This window comes from Hipposideros armiger, unplaced genomic scaffold (genome assembly GCF_001890085.2).
Source record: "Hipposideros armiger isolate ML-2016 unplaced genomic scaffold, ASM189008v1 scaffold_816, whole genome shotgun sequence".
Lineage (NCBI taxonomy): Eukaryota > Metazoa > Chordata > Mammalia > Chiroptera > Hipposideridae > Hipposideros > Hipposideros armiger.
The window spans coordinates 314,027-339,427 of NW_017732166.1; the positions used below are offsets into that span (position 1 = coordinate 314,027).

The window sequence follows — 25,401 nt, forward strand, 5'->3', positions numbered from 1 at the left end:
TTTAGGTCTTTATTCCATTTTGAGTTAATTTTGGTATATGGTGACATATAGCAGTTTACCTTCATTTTTATGCTTTCCAGTTTTCCCTGCACCATGTATTGAAGAGGCTTTCTTTTCTCCATTTTATGAGTATGTTTTTGGCTTTTTTGTTGAAAATTATCTGCCTGGTTAGACAGTTAAGTTTGCAAACTCATCCTAGAAAAAGTGTAACATTACCTCTTTGCTGAATATCACCATAGTCACCTTCGAAGTACTCCCCTTGGGAAGCTATGCACTGACGCCAGCACCTAGTCCACCCTTCAAAGCAATTTTAGAACTCTTTCTGGAAAGGCCATCAGAGCTGTTGTTGTATTACCCTTGATGTCCTGAGTGTCATCAAAATGTCTTTCTTTCAACATTTTCTTTATCTTTGGGTTAAGAGACATTGGGGACCAGATCAGGTGAGTAGGGAGTGTGTTCCAATAAAGTTATTTGTTTGCTGGCTAAAAACTCCCTCACAGACAGTGCCATGTGAGGTACAGTCATGATGCAAGAGACATGAATGTTGGTGAAAAGTTTAGGCCGTCTAACTTTTTCATGCAGCCTTTTCAGCACTTGGAAATAGTAAACATGGTTAACAGTTTGTCCAGTTGGTACAAATTCATAATGAATAATCCCCCTGGTATAAAAAAATGATTAGCAACATCATTGCAACAGTTTGTGAACTTAATTGTCAGACATGTGGGTTTATTTGTGGGTTTTCAGTTCTATTCCATTGGTCAGTGTGTGTGTTTTTCTGCCAATACTATGCTGCTTTGGTTATTGTCGTTTTGTAGTACAAGTGGAAATCAAGGAGTGTGATACCTCCAGCCTTGTTTTGTTTCCCTAGGACTGCTTTGGCTTTTGGGGATCTTTTGTGATACCATAGAAATCTGATGATTTTTTGTTTTATTTCTTTAAAAAATGCTTGGGATTTTAATGGAGATTGCATTAAATCTGTCATCGCTTTGGGTAATATGGCCATTTTAACTATGTTGAGTCTTCCAATTCATGAACACAGAATATCTTTCCATTTGTTTGTGTCTTCTTCAATTCTTTTAATAATGTCATATAGATTTCAGTGTATAGGTCCTTCACATCCTTTGTTAGGTTTATTCCTCAGTATTTTCTTTTTGTTGCAATTACGAAAGGAATTGTTTGTTTTCTTTTTTCAGTTTTTTGGTTTTTTTTTACGATTTTATTGGGGAATTGGGGAAGGGAAATATTGTGTTTTTCCAGGACGCATCAGCTCCAACTTCAGTTGCCGCCCTCAATCTAGTTATTTGCAGCCCACCATCCCACGTGGGAGTCAAACTGACAACCTTGTTATTAAGAGCACTCGCTCTCACCAGCTAAGCCATCTGGCCACCCGTTGGCAGCTCAGCGGCAGCTCAGCTTGGGCGCAGCTCAATGGCCCATGTGATAATTGAACTGGCGACCCTGTTGCTCAGATCTCACGCTCTTAACCAACTGTGCCACTCATCCAGCCCCTCTTTTTTCATTTCTTTTTCTGAAATTTCATTTAATATATAGGAATGCAATTGTATATCTTAACATTGATTTTGTAGCCAGCAACTTGACTGTATTCGTTTTTTGTTTCTAATAGCTTCTTTGTGGAGTCTTTAGGGTTTTTTTTATAAAGAATCATGTTATCTGCAAGAAGTGACAATTTAACTTTTCCATTCCCAATTTGAATGACTTTAATTTCTTCCTCTTGCCTGATGCCTCTGGCTAGGACTTCCAATACTATGTTGAATAACAGTGGTGAAAGGGGGCATCTCTGACTTGTTCCTGAATGTAGAGCAAAAATCTTTAGTTTTTAACTGATAATTATGATATTAGCTGAGGGTTTGTCACATATAGCTTTTATTATGTGAAGGTATTTTCTTTTTAAACCCATTTTGTTAAGTGTTTTAATCATAAATGGATGTTCTATCTTGTTAAATGCTTTCTCTGCATCTACTGATATAATCATATGACTTTTATCCTTTATTTATGTGTACCACATTGATTGATTTGCATATGTTGAACCATCCTTGTGCCCCTGGGTTGAAGTCCATTTTAAAGTATTGTTGTATTGATTTGTTAGAATTTTATTTATGATTTTTGCATCTATATTCATTAGAGATATTGGTCTGTAGTTTTCTCTTTTTGTGTTATCCTTACCAGGTTTTGGTATCAGGGGTTGTTGGCCTCATAAAATGAGTTAGGAAGTACTGCCTCTTCTTTGGAGTTTTTGAATAGTTTGAGGAGGACAGGTGTTAAATCCTCATTGAATGTTTGGTAGAATTCATTAGTGAAGCCATCTGGTACTAGACTTCGGCTTTTCGAAGGGTTTTGGCGATTGATTCAATTTCCTTACTGTTGATCAGTCTATTTAGATTTTCCAGTTCTTCATGATTCAGTCTAGGAAGGCTATATGTTTTGAAGAACTTGTCCATTTCTTCTAGATTATTGAATTTGGTGGTGTATAGTCCTTCATAGTATTGTTGTATGACTTGTATTTCTGTGGATATCCATGGTAACGTCTCCTATTTCATTTCTGAGTTTGTTTGTGTCTTTTCTCTTTTTACCTTAGTGAGTCTACCCAAAGGTTTGCCAATTTTATGAATCTTTTCAAAGAACCAGGTCTTTGTTGCATTAATTTTTTTCTGTTGTCTTGTTTTCTATTTCATTTATTTCTGCTCTGATTTTCATTATTTCCTTCCTTTTGCTGACCTTGGATTTCACTTGTTCTTCTTTTTCTAGTTCTATAATGTGTAATGTTAGGTTGTTTATCTGGGATTTTTCTTGTTTGTTGAAATAGGCCTGTAATGATATAAATTTACTTCTTATTACTGCTTTCACTGAACCCCAATAATTTTGATAGGATGTATTTTCATTCTCATTTGTTTCTATGTATGTTTTGATCTCTCGCCTTATTTCTTCTTTGACCCAGTTGTTCTTTAAAAGCATGTTGTTTAATCGCCACATATTTGTTGTTTTCCTTTCTTTTTGCAGTTGATATCCAATTTCAAAGCCTTGTGAACAGAGAATATGCTTGGTATGATTTCTGTCGTTAAATTTGCTGAGGCCAGTTTTGTGTTCTAATTTATGGTCTGTCCTTGTGAATGTTCCATGTTCACTAGAAAAGAATGTATAATCTGATGTTCTAGGATGAAGTGCTCTATAAATGACAGTTATGTCTATTTTGATCTAACGTGTCATTTTGGGCTGATATTTCCGTATTTATTTTTTGATTGGATGATCTATCTGTAGCTAACAATGATGTATTTAGTTCCCCTACTATAATTGTGTTTTGGTCAATTTCTCCTTTTAGTTCTGTTAGTAGTTGCTTTGTATATTTTGGTGCTCCCTGACTGTGGCATATATATTCATGAGTGTTATGTCTTTTGTTGTATTGTCCCCCTTATCATTATGAAATGTCCATCTTTGTCTCTTGTTACCTTTTTTATTCCGAGATCTGTTTCATCTGCTATAAGTATGGTGCCACCTGATTTTCTCTGAATACCATTTGCTTGCAGTATCAATTTCCACTCTTTCACTTTGAGTCTATATTTGTCTTTGTAGCTGAGATGTGACTTTTGGAGGCAGCGTATAGTTGGATTTTGGATTTTTTGATCCAGTCTGCTACTCTGTGCCTTTTTATTGTTAAGTCCATTCCTGTCATTCTATATTTTGTTTTCTATTCACTCGGTGTCTCCATTTTTTCTTTGCCTTTTTGTTGCTGTCCGTTATTTCAGTGTGGTGGTATTCTATGATTTTTCCCTCTTTTTTTTTTAATGTTTTATGTTTCTGTTCTGGATTCTTTTTTTTTTTTGAGTAGCGTTGGTCATTTAAGTTTATGTGAAAGAAAGTTTCATATATACAGTGTTTCTTTTTTTGAGCATACTTCTTATCTCCATTCCCCTTTTCAGGTTCAGACCTGTACTCTCTCTCTCCTTTTATTGTTTTGTTTTTACAAGAGACCCCTACTGTGAATTGATTTCTGATTTGCAGTAGCAAGTTGTCTTTTACTTTTTACTTAAAAAAATTTTTTTTTCTTCTTTATTCTTTATGTTATGTTTAAGAGTGTAGTGCCCTGTTCTGTGTAGGAGTTGCCGTTTCCTGCATCTGTCTGTCAGTAATACTACTCATGGTTTTGTGTTCTTCTGATAGTGTGTTTGATAGCCTCCTTCAGTATTTCTTGTAGTGCAGGTCGTGTGTTAGAAAATTTCCTTAGTTTCTGTATATCTGGAAAGGTCTTTATTCCTTCTTCATATCTTATGTTGCTCTTTCTGATGGAGTCAGAAAGTTCTTGTAGAATTCTTTCTTTTCTTTTCACTCTCAAGTCTCTCTCTTCTATCTGTGTCATTTATAGATTTCTATCTTTGATATTACTAATTCTTTCCTCCATCTGGTCAGCTCTACTACCTAAGCTGCCTATTTCATTCTTCATTTCTTTTATTGAGTTCTTCATCTACAGAATTTCTATTTGTTTCTTTTTTAAAATTTCAGTCTCTTTGGTTAAATGTTCATTTTGTTCTTTGAATGTGTTTTTGAGTTCATTAAACTGCCTACCTGTGTTTTCTTGCATCTCGTTGATGTTTTTCAGAACTGCAGTCTTGAATTCTGTGTTATTTAAGCACATATTTCCATGTCTTTATGTTCATTTTCTGGAGAATTTTCATTTTCTTTCTGATCTTCCATGTTACCTTGGTTATTCATGGCAACTAATGAATTATTATTTGTGTTCCTGAGCATCCATAGGAGTGGGTTCTGCAGAAGATTGATATGAAGAGGTCTTTCCTTTGCTTTCCAATACATGTCGCTGGAACAGTGTATTTTCTCTTGCTCTGTTCTAGCTTCTCATGTGATTAAAGGTTTCCTGGAAGGTGGACTTCTACTCTGTGAGCAGGTTGCTTGAGTCTTAGGGTACTGCCTTTGTGGTGGATATGGTGGGCAGTGGGGGATGAAGTTTTAAGCCTCTGAGACCTCAGTGATGCCTGTGTAGCTCAATGCAGAGCTTGTGTGTCTCATCTAGCCTGGTTTCCCCTGCAGGGATCTGCCCAGAAAAGTGGGGATGGGATGGGCTGGGAAAGGCATGAGGCCTGTTTGTAGCTCTGAGCAATTGTGACTTCTAACCCACAGCTCTCTTGTCTTTACCTGTTGCCAGAATTAGCTGCAGTGGTCGTCTGCCACTGTGGGACTGTCTTTCCAGTTCTCAGGGCTGTAGATATTCTGCTTTTAATCTGACACTGCTACAGTTTCTTCTGGATCGCTCTTTTTACAGTTGGAAGTGCGGGCCAAGCTCTGGGAAGGTGGGGAGAATTGCCCAGGCCCCATGTCTTTGTTTTCTGCTTTCTGCCTGGCAGTGAGGGCTTAAACCACAGCTCTCATCCTTTTGTATTCGGTCTTTGGTCCAGTGTCTCCCCTGATGCTGGGTTCAGTCATATTTTATGCTTATCCATCAGGTAGGACTGGGGGCTACAGAAAGTGCACCTGCAGCCTGAATTATTTCCTCTCCCGAGATTTCAGTGAACTGTGGAGTGTTCTGCCGCCCTCATCTCTGCACTCCCCCTTTCCCTCCTCCATTGGTCGCCCAATTTGCTCATCTTTAGGTGATTCGATGCATGTATCTCTCACACACGCTTGTGTGTTGCTTAGGTTATCCTTTGTTGAGTTATAGGTGTTCAAGAAGCACTCCTAAGGGCCGGCCGAGTGGCTCAGTTGGTTAAGAGCTCACTCAAGAGTTTGAGCTCTGAGCAACAGCGGTTCGAGTCCAGCCCGAGCTGAGCAGCCTCTTCTAACCTCTTCTCTACTTCTACTGCTCTTACCTAAGCAGAAGCCAGGAATCAAAAAAAAAAAAAAAAAAAAAAAGAAGCACTCCTAATACCACCTTGTTTCTGACCACACTCCCTGTTAATTTTTTTGTTCTGTTTCTTCAAAAAATGCCATTGGGGTTTTCATGGGGATTGTGTTAAATCTGTACATTGCTTTGCATAATGTGGCCCTCTTAACTATGTTGATTTTTCCAGTCCATGAACACGGAATATCTTTATTTGTCTTCTTTAATTTCCTTTAATAATGTCTTTTAGTTTTCAGTATGTATGTCCCTCACACCCTTTGTTAAGTTTATTTCTAGATATTTTATTCTTTTTGTTACAATTACAAATGGAATTTTTGGTTTTTATTCCCCTTTCTGAAATTCCATTGCTGGTTAAGCAAGGGATGTAAAAGCAAAAATAAATGAATGGGACTATATCAATCTGAAAAGCTTCAGACCAAAAGAAACCATCTAAGAAAACCAAAAAGGCAACCAGCAAATGGGAGAAGATATTTGCAAACAACACTTCCAATAAGGGGCTAATAACCAAAATATACAAAGAACTCATACAACTCAACAACACAAAAACAAACAATTCATTTTAAAAATGGCAGAGGACCTGAACAGATACTTTTCCTAAGACAATAAACAAGCAGCCAACAGTTATATGAAAAAATGCTCAACTTGGGCTGGCTGAGTGGCTCAGTTGGTTAAGAGCTCACTCAAGAGTGTGAGCTCTGAGCAACAGGGTCGCTGGTTCGATTCCCGGCCTGAGCTGAGCTGTTGCTGAGCTGCCAACAGGTGGCAGATGACGCAGCTAAAAACAAACAAACAAACAAACAAAAAAAACACCAAAAAACAAAACTCAACTTCACTGGCTATTAGGGAAATGCAAATAAAAACCACAATGACATAACACTTCACACCTGTTAGACTGGCTGTTAACAATAAGACAAGTAATAACAAGTGTTGGAGAGGCTGTGGAAAAAAGGAACCCTCATACACTGCTGGTGGGAATGTAAATTGATACAATCACTATGGAAAACAGTATGGAGATTCTTCAAAATATTAAGAATAGAATTACCATGTGACCCAGCAATTCCTGTTTTGTGTATCCACCGAAAAATCTGAAAACTTTTATTTATAAAGATATATGTACTCCTGTGTTCACTGAAGCATTATTCATGGTGGCCAAGACATGGAAACAACTGCAGTGTCCTTTGATAGATGATTGGATAAAGAAGATGTGATGTACAATGGAATACTATTCAGCCATAAGGAAAGATGAAATACTGCCATTTGTGACAATTTGGATGGATCTTATAAATATCTTCCTGAGCGAAAGAAATCAGATAGAAAAAGTTAAGAACCATATTTCCCTCATAATGTGGAATATAAAAGAGAAAGCAGCCAACAAGACAGAAAACTCATAGACACAAACAACAGTATGGTGGTTAGTAGAGAGAAGAGAGGGCAGGGTAAAAGAGGGTAAAGGTGGTCAAAAAAAAAAAAAAGGTGGTCAGGAGAGTTGACTTTGGGTGGTAAAAACAGAATGCAATACACAGATGATGTATTATAGAATTGTATAATTGAAGCCTATGTAATCTTATTAATAAATGTCATCCCAATAGATTTAATAAAATTTTTTAAAATTAATAAGTGATGAGTGATACTGATGAAATTGTTCTAAATATACAACTGATAAATGGATTAGGTGATCACAGATACGTAAAAGGAGGTACTTAAAAGTGTTAGTGATGTGACATAGGTTCGTAACTTCTCTGACTTCAGTTTTATCATTTCTAAATTGGGGACAGTAGTATCTATTAGAGCTTGTTGTGACGTTCAAGTGGGGCAACATGAGGGTGAATGTGCTTTGTAAACAGTAAAGCATTATATGAATTTGTCTTTGCAATAAATTATTTTATTATAATTTAGTTCAGTGTATACTGAGTGCCTTCCATCCATCTGACAGTTGGTAAGGAGGAGACAATACGAGTGTGCCTTGATCCAGATTTGTGGATCTGTGATAAATTGTGGCTCCAGGAAGGGCCAGCCTATTTGGGGATGGCAACACCCTGTGCTTATGAAGTCCACTGTCCCAGGAGAGGTTACAAGCTTGGACCAGGTAAGTCTGTGTTAGGCAGACAGGAATCAAAACCAAATATTTAGATGTGAGTAGTACACAGAGCAGTGATTCTCTAAGTGTGTTCCTCCAACCAGCAACAGAAGCAGCGCCTGTGAACTTGTTAGAAATGCAAATTCTTGAACCTATCATAGACCTGCGAATCAAAACCTGGGGGTTGAGCCCGCCCATCCTTGTTTTAATAAGCTCTGCCTGTGATTCTGTGGTTTGAGAGTTGCTGAGATAGGGAGCCATACCAAGGATCATGAATGTCTGTAGGAGAGTGGCCTTGGAGCTAGCATGTTAGGGGGAGATCAGGAACTTGGCACCCATGAGCCCAGGAGGGGCAGGAGCACTAACCTAAGGCCAGATTTTATTTAATTGGCATAATATGAGAGAGCAGACCCTTAGTAATAAATGTTAGCATCTCAGGGACCCTCAGTCATCAGGGACACAGCATGTGCTTGCTCTTAGACTGCCCTTTGGTGCAGTTGTCTAGCCCAGAGTTTCTTCATGCTTCACAGTCTAGTCTTCTTAACAATCTGAGGTGTAGGTTTTGGAGTAGCCAGAGTGAACCCAGGAAGGGGTATTGGTGGCCGTATACAAGTGTGAGCATAGGTACTAAAGCCTAATAGATGTGGAAGTGAAGTTCTGTGGGGGCAGTGCAGTGTATGTGCCTGTGTGTGCATGGTTGTATGTGCACACTGCAGGGCATCTAGTAATGCACACTCCTTAAGACTGGCATGGTAGAGGCCTACTTTGCTCTCCCAGAAACCAGCAGTGGTGGCATGCCTGAGAGGTTATGAAATGAGATGGCCTCCCTCTCTTGCCTGGTGCCGACAGCTACTTGCATCATTTTTAAAGACCCACAGTAATCATGATATGCAGTGGGGTGAAAACTGCCCATTTGAAATACTATTGCAATGTTACCTATGGGAGTCTGCAAGGCTGCCTGGAGCACATCTTACTCTGTACTAGTATGTGGGCCTAGCCCTTTCTGAAGCATTTTCTCCCATTGCTCTGACCACACATCTTTACATTCCAGACATATCGAATTTCTATTATTTCCACAATATACTTTGTGTTTTCCTCTCTTGTTTTTTTTTTTTAAGTGAAATAAATTAGGTACACAAAAATATAAAGAGAAAAAATAATGAACACCCATGAATCTACACAGGTTGAGAAATAAAACATTACAGGGAGAATTCAGGCCCTTTCCACCATCTTTTTTTAAATGTTCTTTTTCTGTACTTAAAAAAATTTTTTGGCACTATGTATTTTGACATTCAGTACTATTTTATGTTAATTTCAGGTGTGCAGGATAGTGATTAGACATTGATATAATTTAAGAAGTGATCCCTCTGACTAGTACCCACCCGACACTATACATAATTATTACCATATCATTGACAATATTCCCTATGCTTTACATCCCCATGAATATTTTGTACTACCAATTTGTACTTCCTAATCCCTTCCCCTTTTTTACCCTGCCCCCCAACCCATTCCATCTGTCACCCCAACAAATCTAGTACCCATCTGACACTATACATAGTTATTACAATATTATTGACTATATTCCTTATGTTATACCCTACATCACCATAACTACTTTTTAACAGCCAATTTTTACTTCTTAACTCCTTCCCCATTTTTTCACCCACACCCCCAGTACCCCTCACATTTGGCAACCATCAAAATATTTTCTGTATTTATGAGTTTGTTTCTGGTTTTTTGTTGTTGTTGTTTATTTTGTTCTTTAGATTCCATATATAAGTGAAATCACATTGCATCTTTCTCTTTCTGACACTCCACTTAGCACAGTACCTTCCGGGTCCATCTGTGCCGCCTCAGATGTCAAGAACTTATTCCCTTCCATGGCCGAGCAATATTCCATTGTGTATATGCACCTTCTCCTCTTTATCCAGTTTTCCATGGATGAACACTCAGGCTGCCTCCACATCTTGGCTATTGTAAACAATGCCGCAATGAACATATTGATGCACACGTCGCCTTGAAGTAGTGTTTGGGTTTCTTTGGATAAATATCTAGAACTGGGATTACTGGGTCCTTCTTTGTCTCTTGATATAGCCTTTGTTTTAAAGTCTGTTTTGGGGGCAGCCGGTTAGCTCAGTTGGTTAGAGCGTAGTGCTGATAATACCAAGGTTGCTGGTTCACTCCCCACATGGGCCACTGAGATGCACCCTCCACAACTAGATTGAAACAACTACTGGTCTTGGAGCTGATGGGCCCTGAAAAAAACACAGTTCCCCAATAAAATAAAAAAAATAATAATAATGATAAAGTCTGTTTTATATGGTATAAGTACTGCTACTCCAGATTTTTGTTTGTTTCCATTTTCATGAAATAACTTTTTTCCATCCCTTTACTTTCTGTCTGCGTGTCTTTCAATCTGAAGTGACTCTGTAGACAGCATATGTAAGGAGTTTGTTTTCTTATCCCTTCAGCCCTCCTATGTCTTTTGATTGGAACATTTAATTCATTCATCTTGCAAGTAATTGTTAATAGATACGTAGTTATTGTCATTTTATTATTCATAATGTGTGTGTGTGTGTGTGTGTGTGTGTGTGTTTCATCTTAAAGAAGTCTGTCTAATATTCTTTGTAATACTGGTTTGGTGGTGATGAACTTATTTAGCTTTTTCTTGTCTAGGAAGCTCTTTATCAGTCCTTTGATTTTAAGTGATAGCCTTGCTGGGTAGAGTACCCTTGGTTGTAGGTCCTTGCTTTTCATTTTGTTCAATATATTGTGCCAATCCCTCTGGTCTACAAAGTTCCTGTTGAGAAATCAGCTGACAATCTTATTGGAACTTCCTTATAAGTTACTAGTTGCTTTCTCTTGTTACTTTTAGGATTCTCTCTGTCTTTACCTTTTCCCATTTTAATAATAATGTATCTTGGTGTGGGCTGGTTTGGGATCATCTTGTTTGGGACTTTCTGGGCTTCCTGGACTTCTATGTCTATTTCCTTCACCAGGTTAGGAAAGTTTTCAATCATTATTCCGTCAAATACGTTTTCTATCCCTTGCTTTCTCACTTCTCTTTCTGGTACCCCTGTGGTGTGAATTTTGTTATGCTTGATGTTGTCCCAGAGGTCTTTTAAACTATCCTATTTTTTTGGATTTTTTTTTTCATTTTGCTGTTCTGATTGGGTGTTTTCTGCTACCCCATCTTCCAAATTGCTGATTCAGCCCTCTGTTTCATCTAGTCTGCTGGTGATCCTTTTAGTGCATTCTTTATTTCAGTTACTGTGTTCTTCACTTCTGGCTCATTCTTTTTTATGTTTCTATGTCCTTTTTTATGCTTGCTATCTCTTTGTTGAAGTTCTCACTAAGTTCCTTGAGCATCCTTATAACCAGTGTTTTGAACTTCATCTCTAGTAGGTTGCTTGTCTTCATTTCATTTAGTTCTTTTTTCTGGAGTTTTCTCCTGTTCTTTCATTTTGGGACGTATTTCTTTGTTTCCTCATTTTGTCTGCCTCTATGTGTTTGTTTCTATGTGTTAGGTAGATATTCTATAGCTCTCAGTCTTGGCCAGGTGGCCTTATGTAGTAGGTGCCCTGTGGGGCCCTGGTACAGTCTCCCTGGTCACCCGCTCTGGGTGCTCCAGGAGTGTCCCTTGTGTTGGTTGTGTGGACCTTCCTGGTATAGTTGAGCCTTGATTGTTATTGGCACATCAGTGGGTGGGATTGACCCTCAGGTTGATTGGCTGTGCAGTTTGGCCACGTGCACAGCTTATGGGCTGCTGTGCTTGGGCTTACTACATGGAGCAGGATTTGCCCCAGCAGGCTCTGACGCCTGTTTAGACAACCCTTTGTGCATCCTCTTGTGGGGCTAATTGGGCATTCCTCTACTGTGGTCTGAAAACAACCTCCAATTATGTTTGTTCTGGGGCCTCTTGGGAGAGCCTTCAGTGCCTGCCCTGGTCACACACTACCTGTGACCAGCTGAGGACTACCTGGTATGAGCTAGAAGTGATCCGCAGTTGTTCGCTTCCTGTGGTAAACCTCGAGGTACATGGGAGAGGCCACACTGTGAACCTGGGATGTGTGCCACCAGGACCATGCCTGGGGTCATTCCTCAAAAAGCCAGGACACCCCGAGGCCTGCTGCCACCTGCTGGCTCCTTTAAGATATAACCTCATGCGGTATGCAAGTTTGGTTAAGTTTGGTGAAGCTGGGTCTCAGGGAGTAACTGGAGTGGGAAGAGTTTTTGTCTCCAGGATAATGTAGATTCTGGTTTGGTGTCAGTGCTGAGCCTGGAGCTACTTAGCAAAAGTATCAGAGCACACCAAAGCCAGTCGCCACCTGCTTCAGACCTATGGACTCAGATAGTTTTCCAAAACAGAGTGAATACAGACAGGGCTGGTTGCTCCTTTAGAAAGTGCCTCAAGCTTTTGGGGGAGTTAGGTGATGTGGGGTCCTTGGGCATCAGCAGGATGGAGCTGTGGAGCTTACCAGACCAGTTCAGATTCAGATTTGGCTTGGGTGTGGGAGAGGGCTGAACACAGGAAAGATAGCTCCTGCCTGCAGGCTGCACGGGAGAAAGACCCCTCACAGGGAAAAACTGTCTTCCACCCCTTGCTTCGAAGCCACGCACCTAAGTTGGCCCCTTGTATGCCTATAAAGCCCTCTGCATCACTGCCCCTCCACAGGAGCTCAGGGTGAGTGCTTGGGAGTGAGAGAGTCTGTACAGGGGCTGTTCAAGAGGACGAGGATGAGGATGTTTGGGTTTCCCGTAGCCTTTCGTCCCACCAGGATGGTCGGAATCCCCACTGTTTTTCACAGCCACATGTGGTTGGGGCTCCTCTTCCTGGAACCAGTATACTGGGCTGGGGAGCCTGGTATGGGTTGGGGTCCCTTGCCCTTCCTGGAGGTACCTCCATGGCTGAGATATCCCTCCTGATTCTCAAATGCCACAAAGAGGTTTGGGGCCAGCCTGTTTTGTGTTTCCGCCCCTCCTGTCCGTCTCACCATGGTTTCTTCTTTATATCCTTAATTATAAAACTTCTCTTCAGCCAGACTTCAGGTTGATTTTTCTATAACTTAGTTGTAATTTTAATGTGTTTGCAGGAGGAAGCAGGCACAGTGTTTATCTACTCCGCCATCTTGGATCTCTACCCATATTCTTTTTTTCTGACAAGGACCACCCCATATAGATCAAATAAATACTACCAAATTCTGTTTCACTTTCAGATGGTCAGTCCACATATCCCCTTCTCTACCAAGAGAGCTAACAAAGCAGTAAGTTTGTGAGGGGTCATGTTACAGTAAGATCCAGGGGAGGAGTTAATTCATGTGGCTAATTAATTCATGTGGCAAAAGCATCTCTGAAGGAATTAAAAGGCATAGAAATTGTAATTGTTTTTGTTTTGTTTTGTTTTTAATTTATTTAGGTAGAAAAATATTTCAAAGTCTTCAATTTCTTGGTTTCCCTTCCTTCCTTGTCCCCTGCGCCAGCCTCTGCCAGTGATCTCTCAGGAAGAAAGCTACTTTCTATGTTTATGTTTGGAAGCATAATAGATAGTTATTAACGTTATAGAAATGATACTTTAAAAAAACAACCACCCACTTTCTGCTTTTCCTATTTAGGAGAGTAGAAACTTGCTCTGTGCTACAATTCCATGTGGGGGACACAGAGCTCACATTTAGTCAGGAGAGTGTGGCAGTCACCTGCCAGCTGTCTAGGTGGTTCTTCCCTTGATTCCTCCCTCTCTCCATTCCTTTCTCCCTTGTCTGTTCCTCACTCTTTTACTGGGTAAAGGAAGATCAGTCTCTTTCAGCAGTGTTCTGCAAGCTGTTTTGTACATAAAGCAAGGTGGCTGATGTGCCTGTATAGAGTTTACTGCATTCATTCAAAGGTAGGAACCTATGTTCTAACTACACTTGGATCATTGTTTCAATGGAGATGGGGGAATAAGCTGTCTATGCTCAGTTATTGCTCCTGTAGAAGTATTATTCTTCAGTTAATTGTGAAAAAACATTTGGTTCATGATGAGTATATTGTGCATTTTGACTAGAATAGTAAGTGATCACATTTAATCCTGTATAGATTTGAAACTGACCCCAGCCTCTTCCATACTCCTGGCATGGATTCTGCCCTCTTTGCTATCACGTCAAGGATACTGTCAGCTAGGTATGCTGTCAGTTGTGTCCTTGAACCAGACTCTGGAGCCTTAGCCTCCTGGCAGCTCTCAGTTGAATTTCACTTGAAAAGCCATTGCCATTAGCCTAATCTGGGCCTAAAGCTAACAGAAGTACCTGGCTTCTGTTAGGTTCTTTCAAGCAGTGTTTTAGTTTTTCTGTTTGTTTGTTTTTATTGCTTTTTTTATTGAGGTATAATTGACATATAACATTATATTAGTTTCAGGTGTACACCATAATGATTTATTGTTTGTACGTATTGCAAAATTATCACCATTGTAAGTCTAGTTAACATCTGCCAGGCAGTGTTTTTGATCTTACCACTTCAAAGAAAGTTTTATTTTTCTTAACATATAAGATATAGAGGGACTAACTTTACTGTTGTTTAGGTGTACAAAATTGTTTAATTACCAGTTGGCAGACCTCAATTTCTCTTCAGTTCACAAATAGAATTCTCATTTAGAAAATACGTACTGTTCATTTGATTTTTTTTTCAGTTGTAAGAAAGTTTATAGATTATGATTTGAATGTCTAAAATACCTTGTTTCTCAGGAAGTCTTCTTAGTGGCATTTCTGGTAAAGCAGGCTTCATAATCCAAAAACGGTTATTAAAATGCAGCTTCATCTTTAATAACTTAGTTTTTTTCCTCTGAGTTAATGCTCAGAGCTTGTCTTGGATCCATAAATACTTCAGAGTCTCAGTGAGTTTCCAGACTTTCCCTGTATGCACATAGGCAGGTAGCAGATGGGTCATCTTTATTATTTATTTATTTTTAATAACTGTATAAATTTAAGGTGTACAATATGTTAATTTGATGCATTTATATATTGTAATATGAATTCCATTGTAGTGATAATTAGTGCTTCTCTCATGTAATATAATTATTTCTTCTTAGTGGTGGGAATAATTAAGTTAAAGTCTCAGCAAAATTTTTTTTTTTTAAAGATTTTTATTGGGGAATTGGGGGGATTGGAACAGTGCTGGGGAATTGGGGGAAGGGGAACAGACAAGTTGCTGTCATTTTGTTCTTCAGTCTAGTTGTGGAGGACGTTGTTTCACTGGCCCAAGTTGGCATCGTCATTGCACTCTTCCCTGGTGAGGCACATCAGTTGCTGGCTTCTGGTCGGCCGCTCACTGCGGCTGCTGGTCGCTCACGCTGGCTGCTGGCTACATACGGTAGCCCATGGCAACCCACTGCAGCGGGGGCTGCAGCCTATGGCTGCCGCCAGCGACTCATGGCAGCCCAGCTCCAGGTTGAGCTGTTGTTCAGCATCTTCGCTGTAGAGGGCAGTGTCACTGGCCCTCTTATGTGGGATCCAAACCGGGGCCCTTTGGCATCCCAAGCCAGTTCTTAACCATCGCGCCACTCGGCCGGCCCCTCTTAGCAAATTTGATGATTAAAATACATTATTGTTGGGCCAGCTGAGTGGCTCAGTTGGTTAAGAGCTCACTCAAGAGTGCGAGCTCTGAGCAACAGGGTTGCCGGTTTAATTCCTGGCCCGAGCTGAGCTGCCGCTGAGCTGCCAACAGGTGGCAGGATGGCTGAGCTAAAAAAACAAAACAAAACATTATTGTTGTCTATATTCACTATACTGTGCATTTGATATATAGAACTTATTTACTATTCACTGTAAGTTTGTATCCTTAAACAACATCTGTCCTGTCCCCCTACCCCTTAGCTCCCGGTAACCACCATTTTAATTTCTGTTTTTATGAGCTTGGCTATTTTAGTTTCTACATATAAGTGATATCATACAGCATTTTTCTTTTTGTGTCTGACTAATCTCACTAGAATAATGTGATCCATCCATGTTGTCCCAAGTGGCAGGATTGGACAGTTCACTGGGTTGGGTATCCTCCTGGTGCAGATGCTACCTAAGCAGACCCCCTTGAACACCTCCTCATCTTCTCTCACTGCAAGCCTGTGACTTGTTCTCCTGGTATGTGTCTGTGCTGTGTACAGGAGTAGGAGTCCATAAACGTTTGGGGAATATTACCAACATAACTTGTTTTCTTCTGCCAAAGAGTCTGGATAAAGTAAAGTTATATATGCATAATTCTAGCATCAAACTTCTTTTGGGACATCGGGCTTTGTAACAAGTCATGGACAAATCTGTACTTTCTTATACTTGCAGAGGTAGCTCTTCCCCAGCTTCCTTAGGCACAGGTTCACATAGTCCACACACCATCAAAAAACATGGAAGCCTCCTCTCTCCTGTCCCCGTCTCCCCTGAGTCCCCTATTAGTGCAAACACTATTGTTACAAAGTTCAAACACTTAGTGCAAACACTATTAGTGCAAACACTATTGTTACAAAGTTCTTCAGAGATTTAAATACGTATACTTGAAGATCTAGCCCCCACTCTTTTATACAAATGACAGTATACTTGACACTTAGGTCTGTACTCAAAGTGTATGTTTAGTGTGCCCAAATCTTTCAATGGCTATTCAGAAAGTCTGATTTTTACCACCATGGTGCTGTGTTGCAGACTGTAGCGATACCCTCATTCATTTAGCTCTTCCTTTGTCCGTGGATTTTCCAATTGTTTCCCATATTTTACTTGTGAAACAAAGTCACTCTAATGCACATGCGATTTGCACATAAAACTGCATGTGTTTTTCCAAGTTCTATTTCTCTTCCTACTTTAAAGCTTCTTTTGCTGTATGTCTTTAATGTCTAGAACAAGTAGTTTATTTTCTAGAATCTGTTTTCTATTTACTCCCATTTTAAGAATCTTAAATATTATTTAATTTAAACATTAAATTAATTGACTTATATGGAACTCTGGAGTGTTATTATGGTATTACCTCATTCCTGTAGAGACCAAAGTGGGTGGCATATTTTATTAACTTCTATTCTAAAGACATTGTTCTTTTAGGCAAGGGAAGATAAAGAGATTATAAAAATGAATGAAAGGTTAGGACTGGAGATGATGATACGACTGTGGGAAAAAAATAACTATTTGTTTAGCTTTTTTTATGTATACTACCCCCCACACACACACACACACACAGTTCTTGGAAGTGGGAAAGGTACAATGTACCTATTAAAAGTGGAAGGAGCCAGAGCAAGATCAGGAATACATCAGGTAGTGTGGGTACAGAGGCCCTGCAAGCAGATTGTGGGATGAGAGTGATTAGAAAAGTCTTTGTGGATCTTGACCCTTCAAGGCTAGGGTGTGTCTGACTGAGCACAACTGAGCAGAGGACTGAGACTGGGATTAGAAAGGTGAGGTATATTAAGAGCCTCAAAGTGTGGTGTGGAATTGGATGATGGGGTTTGAAGTATGAGTTTGAGGCTCAGGGAACAGCTGAGTGTTGGCCTTGAGTGCTGGGATTAGGAGTTCTGATATCGTTGACTGGAATAAGGAGCTGCTGTGGTTCTTAAGTAAAGAACAATGAGTGCAGTGTTAGGTGTTTATTTGTAGTCATGTGTAGGATGGGGCCAGTGTGCACGTGGACAGAAAGAGAAGAAAGTAGCCGGGAGGTCAGTTAAGATACCAGTTGTTTCTAATGGTTTTGTTCTAGATACAAAGTATGCTTGAGAATAAAGAGGAGGGTGAGTTAAAATTTATTGATGATTTACTTTCAGTTTAGTTTGATGTCAAAGAGGATAGAAAGTAAAAAATAAATAATCATGCTAAGGCTGAGATCCTGGAATACTGGCTGCCTGGTGACCTGAAAAAGGTGTACCTCTGAAGGTGAAGGTTATTAGTTTAGTTTTATCATGTGAAGTTGAGTGAGATATTCAAATATAAATGTGTCTGTCATTTGTAAAGATGAGAGTTGTCTGTAACTTTTTGGTTATTGCAGTGTCAAGATTGAAAAATAAAATTCCTATGTAGAGAAAACCCAAGTACCCTATTTGTAATTAGTGCCATTACATTCTTCCTTGATGCCAAGTACTATTTTGGTGCCAAGTTTTTATGTTTTCTTTATAAATTGTGGCAGTTAGAATTCTAAAATGCCCTCCAACATCACAATTCCCTGCTGTATGCAGCATAATCGCTGGAACTGCAACTGGAATGGAGTTTACTCCTATGATTAGGTTTTGTTATAGCACAGTAGACTTCCAGAAGAGAGTTGATCCTCAGTGGGCCTGACCGTGAGCTCTTTAAATCTGTGCCCAAGAGGTCAGAGAGTGAGGAAGTCAGAGATTAGAAGCAGGAGAGAGACTAATGTACTATTTCTGGTTTAAAGTTGGAAGGGACCACAGGGCAAGGAATATGGCAGCATCGAGGAGCTCAGAGTAGATCCCAGCCAACAGCCAACAAGGAGATGGAAACCTCAGGAGCTGAATTCTGCCAGGGAAAAGAATGAGCTTAGAGTCAAGATTTTTCACCATAGCCTCCAGAGAACTCATCCTGGCGAATACCTTGATTTCAGCTTTGTGATACCCTGAGCAGAGGACTCAGTTAAAATGTGCAAGACTTCTGTCTTACAGAACTATGAACTATTAAAGGAGTGTGGCTATAAGCCACTGTATTTGCGGTAACCTGTTACATAGCAATAGAAAACATGGGCGGCTGGGAGGCGCAGTTGGTTAGAGCGCGTGCTCTTAACAATAAGGTTGCCGGTTCAACTATTGCATGGAATGGTGGGCTGCGCCCCCTGCAACTAGATTGAAAACTACGACTGGATTGGAACTGAGCTGTGCCCTCCACAACTAATATTGAAACACAACAACTTCATTTGGAGCTGATGGGTCCAGGAAAAAACACATTGTTCTCCAATGAAGTTAAAAGAAAACAAAAACAAACAAACAAAAAATCCCCACAGGGAGCCCAAAGGCCTTTAAAAAAAAAGAAACCTAATACAAATATAGTAGTGTACATTGTTATATAAACCCACACATTTAAGTCAGTGGGAATATGGGAATATAAAGTTAAAAAGCTGGCAAGAAATTCTACCGCTGGCTCCCTGGTGTACGAGGTCTGACAATTAGGTTCGTGAACTCAAACTCATCCTAGAAAAAGTGCTACATACCTCATTGCTGAATATCATAATGTTCACCTTTGAAGTACTGCCCTTGAAAAGCTATGCACCGATGCCAGCACCTAGTCCACCCTTCAAAGCAATTTTGGAACTCTTTTTCTAGAATGGCCATCGGAGTTGTTGCATTACCCTTGATGTCTTGAATTTCATCAAAATGTCTTTCTTTCAATATTTCCTTTATCTTCAGGTAAAGAAAGAAGTCATTGGGGACAGGTCAGGTGAGAAGGGAGGTTGTTCCAATACAGTTATTTGTTTGCTGGCTAAAAACTCGCTCACAGACAGTGCCACATGAGCTGGTGCATTGTCGTGATGCAAGAGCCATGAATTGGCGAAAAGTTGAGGTGGTTTTCGTCTAACTTTTTCACGCAGACTCTTCAGCACTTGCAAATAGTAAACTTGGTTAACTGTTTGTCCAGTTGGTACAAATGCATAATGAAATAGCCTCTCCAATATAAAAAAGGTTAGCAACATTGTTGTAACAATTTGCGAACTTAATTGCACATCAGGTTCACAGGTTTGTCTTCATCCCCAAAAGTCTTCTTCCTGTCCCTCCCTCTAGGAGCCCTCTTTGAGGGCTTTGGCTGGGTCTGGCCTTGTGCCCTTATTACATGTCTTATAGCACTTAGTTCTTACACCTCTCATAGTATTTAGTATACTATGTTGTAGTAGATTATTCCCTGTCTGTAACTAGCCTGAGTCTCTGTTGTAGTGGCATCATCTAGCAGAGTACTTGGTATTCAGCAAGTATTTGTTCAATGAATGAAGGTAAGGAATTGTGAAATGCTAGTTGGATAAAAAAGGCAGCTGAGAAAAAACGGGAGGAAGGAAGATACAGATCAAAAGAACACAGTGACTCATAAGCCAAATTAGAAATTGTTGGATGACAGATATAAGTGGTTGCTAACAGAGACAACAGAAGTCTAAAAGATGGTTTTGCTAGGGAGATCCCACTCCTGAGTGCAGACTATTTAGAGTAAAATAGTGAATACTAAAACAAGATTTCGGTCATTGTAATAAAAAGCAGATCCTTGGTGCCTCACATTGTCTTGCAGAGGTGAACATGCTGTGGGTCTTAATATAAAGAGAAAATTGGCTTGTACTTCACACTTTCCATACACAGGAAAGAAAGTCATGAGTGGTCTTTTATGGAAAATTAATTGTCTTCCTATTGTTAATGCCATTATTAAGTATTTATAAAACCTATTATTGACTTAAAAACATATATGCAATAATCAACTTCCTGTTTAATGGTGGTAAGGTCTGTTCTGTAAATATTTCCAAGCATCAGAAAAAGAATTCTGGGCATGATAAAAAAATTAAAAAGGTAGATAAGTAGGTGGGATATTAAGTTTCTCCCAGAGGTTCCTAGGCCTTATGAAAATTGTATTAAACTAAAAATGATAGCTTGGGCTATTTCATATAATGGCAAAGAACTGATTGTAATGTGTTTTCTGTAACTAGGATACATTTCGGCAAGTGGAATCAACTTTAGAAGTTAGCCATTTATTACATAGAGACTAGAAGCTTATTGGGGGATATGAAGAGGACATTGCAGGACTTCATAAAATGAAGATTCTACAAGGTGTAGGTGCAAATGAATGAGAGTGTTTTCCCTCTGTCCCTTTCGGTTGATAATTATCATATTTTCCAGAAAAGCTTTCTTCAAGGAATAGAGAAGAGGCAGTTCCTAACAGAAAGATCTTTAATGTAGACATGATTAAACTTTTGTGTGGGAGTGTTACCCCAGACTGCATTGCTAAAGTTTCAAATTTATAATTAATGATAACCTGACTATACTACTTAATGTTTTAACTACATTTGAGACTACAAGTAGTTTCTTCAGTATTTTCTCAAGTTCTTAAGACACTTAATTCTCCTTCTTGACTTCCTCTTTATCTTAGAAACTGTAATTTTCTTTGTAGAAACAACTTCCTGCTGGGTGCTACTCTCTTTGGCCACATCTGTCTTGGATGCCCTGTGTTTTTACCTAAAGCCATAAATGCATTGCAACACTAGGCCATTTCATCATCCTATGAATTGAGAAAGTATAGCAGGAAATCATGTTGACTGTCCCCAACACAAGCCTTATGCTTCTTGGTTGCTGTGTCATGATAGGCAGTTGGTGTACTGAATGGTAGTTATGAAGAGGGCACTTTGTAGAAAAAACTTCTTTATGAGGGATATATTTAAGAGTCCAATCATCTGGAAAGAAAATATTTTCACCATAGTCTTAAAAAGAGCCTATCATTCAGTGCTGTTTTCCCTTATGGTCATATTAAGTTCATTAATTTTACTGCTGATTTTTTTTTGGCTTATCTATTTGTTTTTATTTTTTAAGATGTGTAGTGTCCTGTTCCTCCATCCCCTCACTCCCAGGCCCACTGTATAAGAATCATTTCCTTTAACAGAATGGAAAAAATCTCCATTTATTTTCTCTTCTGTTTTCTCCTGTGTTGTGTACTGCAAGCCTGTTCTGGACTGTTAATCTCATCTTCTCTGTGCAGGAACTGATATCATGATTATCTCCAGAAAAGGTGGTTTCTTAGAAGAAACAATAGGTCAGAACAGAAGTAGTTAACCTATCAGATGAATAGTATCTATAAATTTGGTTGTGGTCTCCAGGAGGGTCTTTTCATGTGAATGACATCTAATGTAGAAAGAAATCAGTCTGCTTTCCTCCCAAAGCAGAAGGAACTTAGTTTCCTTCTTTGTCAACTGTAGTAGGGTGCAAAGTTTATTTCCCCTTTGTTGCTGTTTATCTGGAACAGTTGCTCCTCGGGCTCCCAACATATAAAGGAAAGGTATATTGGAGAAAAAAATGTTTTTTTTCTGCTATTGTTATTTATAGATCAGAAGAAGTTTTTAGTAAGTGATGCGATGAGAATTTATTTCATATTCTCTCACAGTAAATTTCTCTGTGCCAATCTGTATTCTTGGAACCATGCATACATAAACCAAGTGAGGCTTTCAAGGAGCTGACAGTCTCAAAGAAGGGATAGACATGTATACACGTATTTGTAGTTCATAGATACTCAGTAATAGAAATGGGTACAATATGTGGTGGGGACAAAAAGTAAAGCCCTCTGTGGGTTCATAAAGAATCTATAGTAGATGTATGCTAAAGGAAGTATAGGAAAAATAATAATGGTAGAATCTAGCTGCTGGATAGATATATGGGTGCTCATTATAAAACATACTCGTAATAGAATGTTGGGTGTAGGAAGAAAGGCTTCATAGATGAAGGATGCTTGAACAAAGTCTTCAACATTGAGTATGAGTTTGTCATGTAGGCAAGAAGAAGGAAAGGCATTTCGGGAAAACAAATAGTACATAAAAATAAATGAAAGAAAACTCAGCATTCTGGGGAAAATTAAGTCATTTGGTATAGCTGAGTTAGGCTGTTTTATGGAAGAACAGTAGGAATTAAGATGAGGGCCTTGAATGCCAAGAAATTTGCTTGTTATTTATGCTTGCAAAAGATACGAATAGTTCTTTCCCTTATTTAAAAAAACAAAACACATCTTTCTTGACTACGCTTCTTCAGCAGCCTCTGCTTTACCCAGCCGATGTGAAGCAAAATTCCTTGAGACAAATGTCTAAGTTTGCTCTCTCTAATGCTTCTCCTCCATCTCCAGTCCAACTTCTGCCACCCCTCTCCCAAGGTGCTGCTCCCCAAGGCCACCAAGGACCCACACAAGTTTCAATACAAAGACAAACTCTCCATCCTCACTCTACATGGCTTAGCAGAAACAGTGCTAATAGTGACCACTTGCTTCTCCTTAAATCAGTTATATATATATTGTTTTTTAAAGGGAAGAGAATAAAAACCATGGCATGGAACTGTTGTTTCAATTGTAGATGTGTATGTCTTGCCAGGTGAAATATGTGTTGTGGTCCAAAGAAGTTTGAAAAGATTTGAAAACTGTGACAGCATAGGAATTAAGATCATGGACAACATGGTTTCAGATGGCCAGGCTGGAGTCCCAGCTGTCATTATTCTGTACTTGGGAGTAAATTACTTAACCTTTTTGGGATTTCTCTATAAAACGAGTTTAAAAATACCTGTCTTGTAGGGCTGTAGTAATGTTCAAAAGAGATCGTGAAGATAGAGCCTCTGGTACACAGTCGGTTGTTTAAAAATTTTTTTTAGGGAGAACTTACAAATAATGGCCAAGTTCTACCAGGTGGTTAGAAACCCTCTGCCTGGAACTCTTCTGGGATGTGGCAATCACCTTTTATCCTAACTGATTGTATCGTTTGCCCTCTGGCTCCTCCATACTGAGCACATCACAACTCCTTAAACATGGTGAGCTCTTTACTCCTCCATATTTCTGCTCTCGTTGTGTTCTTTGCTTAGAGTGCCCTCCTCTTCTTCCCAACCTATTCCTCACATCTGAAATATTTACTTATTTTCCAGTCAGCTCTGCTGGGAAGACTGTCCCATCAATCTTCCTTGCCCATAAACTTAAACCCTTGCTCCCTGTGAATCCTTCCATGTCCTGCATCTGTTCCTTCTTTTATATTGTAAATTTCTTGAGGTCATGAACATTTTCTTATTTATTTTTTGTCCCCAGCCTAGAACAATGCCTGGTAATTAGCAAACGTAATCAATTTTTTATGAGTAAGGATAGGAAGGCTTACAATTTGCATAGCCTTTGCCAGGCATTAGGGATAAGTAATACAAGAAACTCCCTATTCTTAAGAACCTTATAGGACTTCTTATACTCTTTAATTTAATCCTCATGATGACTTTCTAAAGTAGCTATTATTTTTCTTCTATTATATTTTGAGACATTGAAACTCAGAGTGGTTAAGACACTTGTTGTCCAGGTTACATCACTGGTAGATATTGAAGCAAACATTTACAACGAGGTCTCTCTGAATCAAGTGCCAGTTCTTTTTCTACTGCGTCATTATGAAGATTTCATGTTCACCTTTGTATTTCCCATATTGCCTAGAGCAGAGGTTGGCAAACTGGCTCATGAGCCACATGTGGCTCTCGGTACGTTCCATCTCAAAAGTTTGCCGATCCCTGGAAGAGCCAATCCTGTCCCTCACAACAATTTAAAACTTATTCTAGAGCTATAAATATATTTTTACATAATCACTATTATGTGAATAACATCCTTTAAAAATTTTATAAAATAAACTATAGTTTTATTTTCATTTTCAATTTTACTTCAGAGCCTGCGGCTTGTGAGCTGCAGTTTGCTGACCCCTGGCGGCTTTTCTGTCTCAAAAGTTTGCCGACCCCTGGCCTAGAGCATTGTCCGTGATAGTGAATTAAAAATTTCTTGTAACTGAATTAGTGTCAAAAGTGAGTCTTTTTTTTTTGCCAGAAACAATAATCTTTCAAATATGTGATTTGAAGAATTAACATAATATCTAAAATTCTTAGCTGGGGTTAGATACTGTGCTAGGCACAAAAAAGAAAATGAAAACAAAGAGGTACAAGAACTAGAATTAGAATAAGAGTCTTTAAGAACTTATTCTTTAATTATCAAGCTAATGATGTAATTATGGAAAATAGAAGTAAACATGAAAATATCCAGATCACCACTATGCAACATATTCCTGAAATGGAATTATAAAACTTAATTAGAAATCTCCAGTTCATCTGGGAAGTAGTATTTCAAATGATGCTGCTGCTTTTAAAGGTAAATGATGAAGATCACACTTTCTCTAATTGAAAAGCTCATTAAAAAAATCATGTTTGTTAAAAATTCCATAGACTAATACTCCAAATTGCCAGTCTTATTTCTAAGGACATGAAGACTACCGTTGTGTAACTCTTCTTTAGGGTACTTTAAACATTTCTAATCCATGAAAAGTTTTACCTTATAGTATGGAGAAAATTGAATATATTATTGATTAGCTTAATTTTGGTAATTAATTTAAAGGGGAAATGCAAACATTTGAGATTCCCAGGTTGAAAATGTGGCAGTAGTCTAGTTGAAATTTTTGTTTTTTAAGAAAAAGGTTAATGTTTTTCATTATGTAGGCTTACCAAGTATGTGCTCTATCCCAATCCAAAATAAGTCAGTCATTTCATTGATTTGCAAATCAAGGAGAATTTTAGTGGTATTACTATTGTTTAAAATTTCTACTGAACTCACATTGATATTCGATTATATTGAATTGTAGTATTCTGGCTTAAGTTCCATGTTTTAAAATTTCAAATTAAAAAGAGAAAGTGTGAAAGATAATGATCTTTAGGTATTAATAAATGTCCAGGGTCACAGGCCAGGAGACATAAATTGTAGAAAGTGCTTATCTCTTAGGTTTACTTTTTTTT

The 25,401-nt window shown here is 38.9% G+C and overlaps 1 protein-coding gene across 1 annotated transcript in view; it reads left to right on the forward strand.

Moving 5' to 3' along the window:
* The window catches only part of SPIDR (scaffold protein involved in DNA repair), a 351,985-nt gene that overhangs the window by 107,780 nt on the left and 218,804 nt on the right, over window positions 1-25,401 (forward strand). The gene's annotated exons all lie outside the window — the stretch shown is intronic.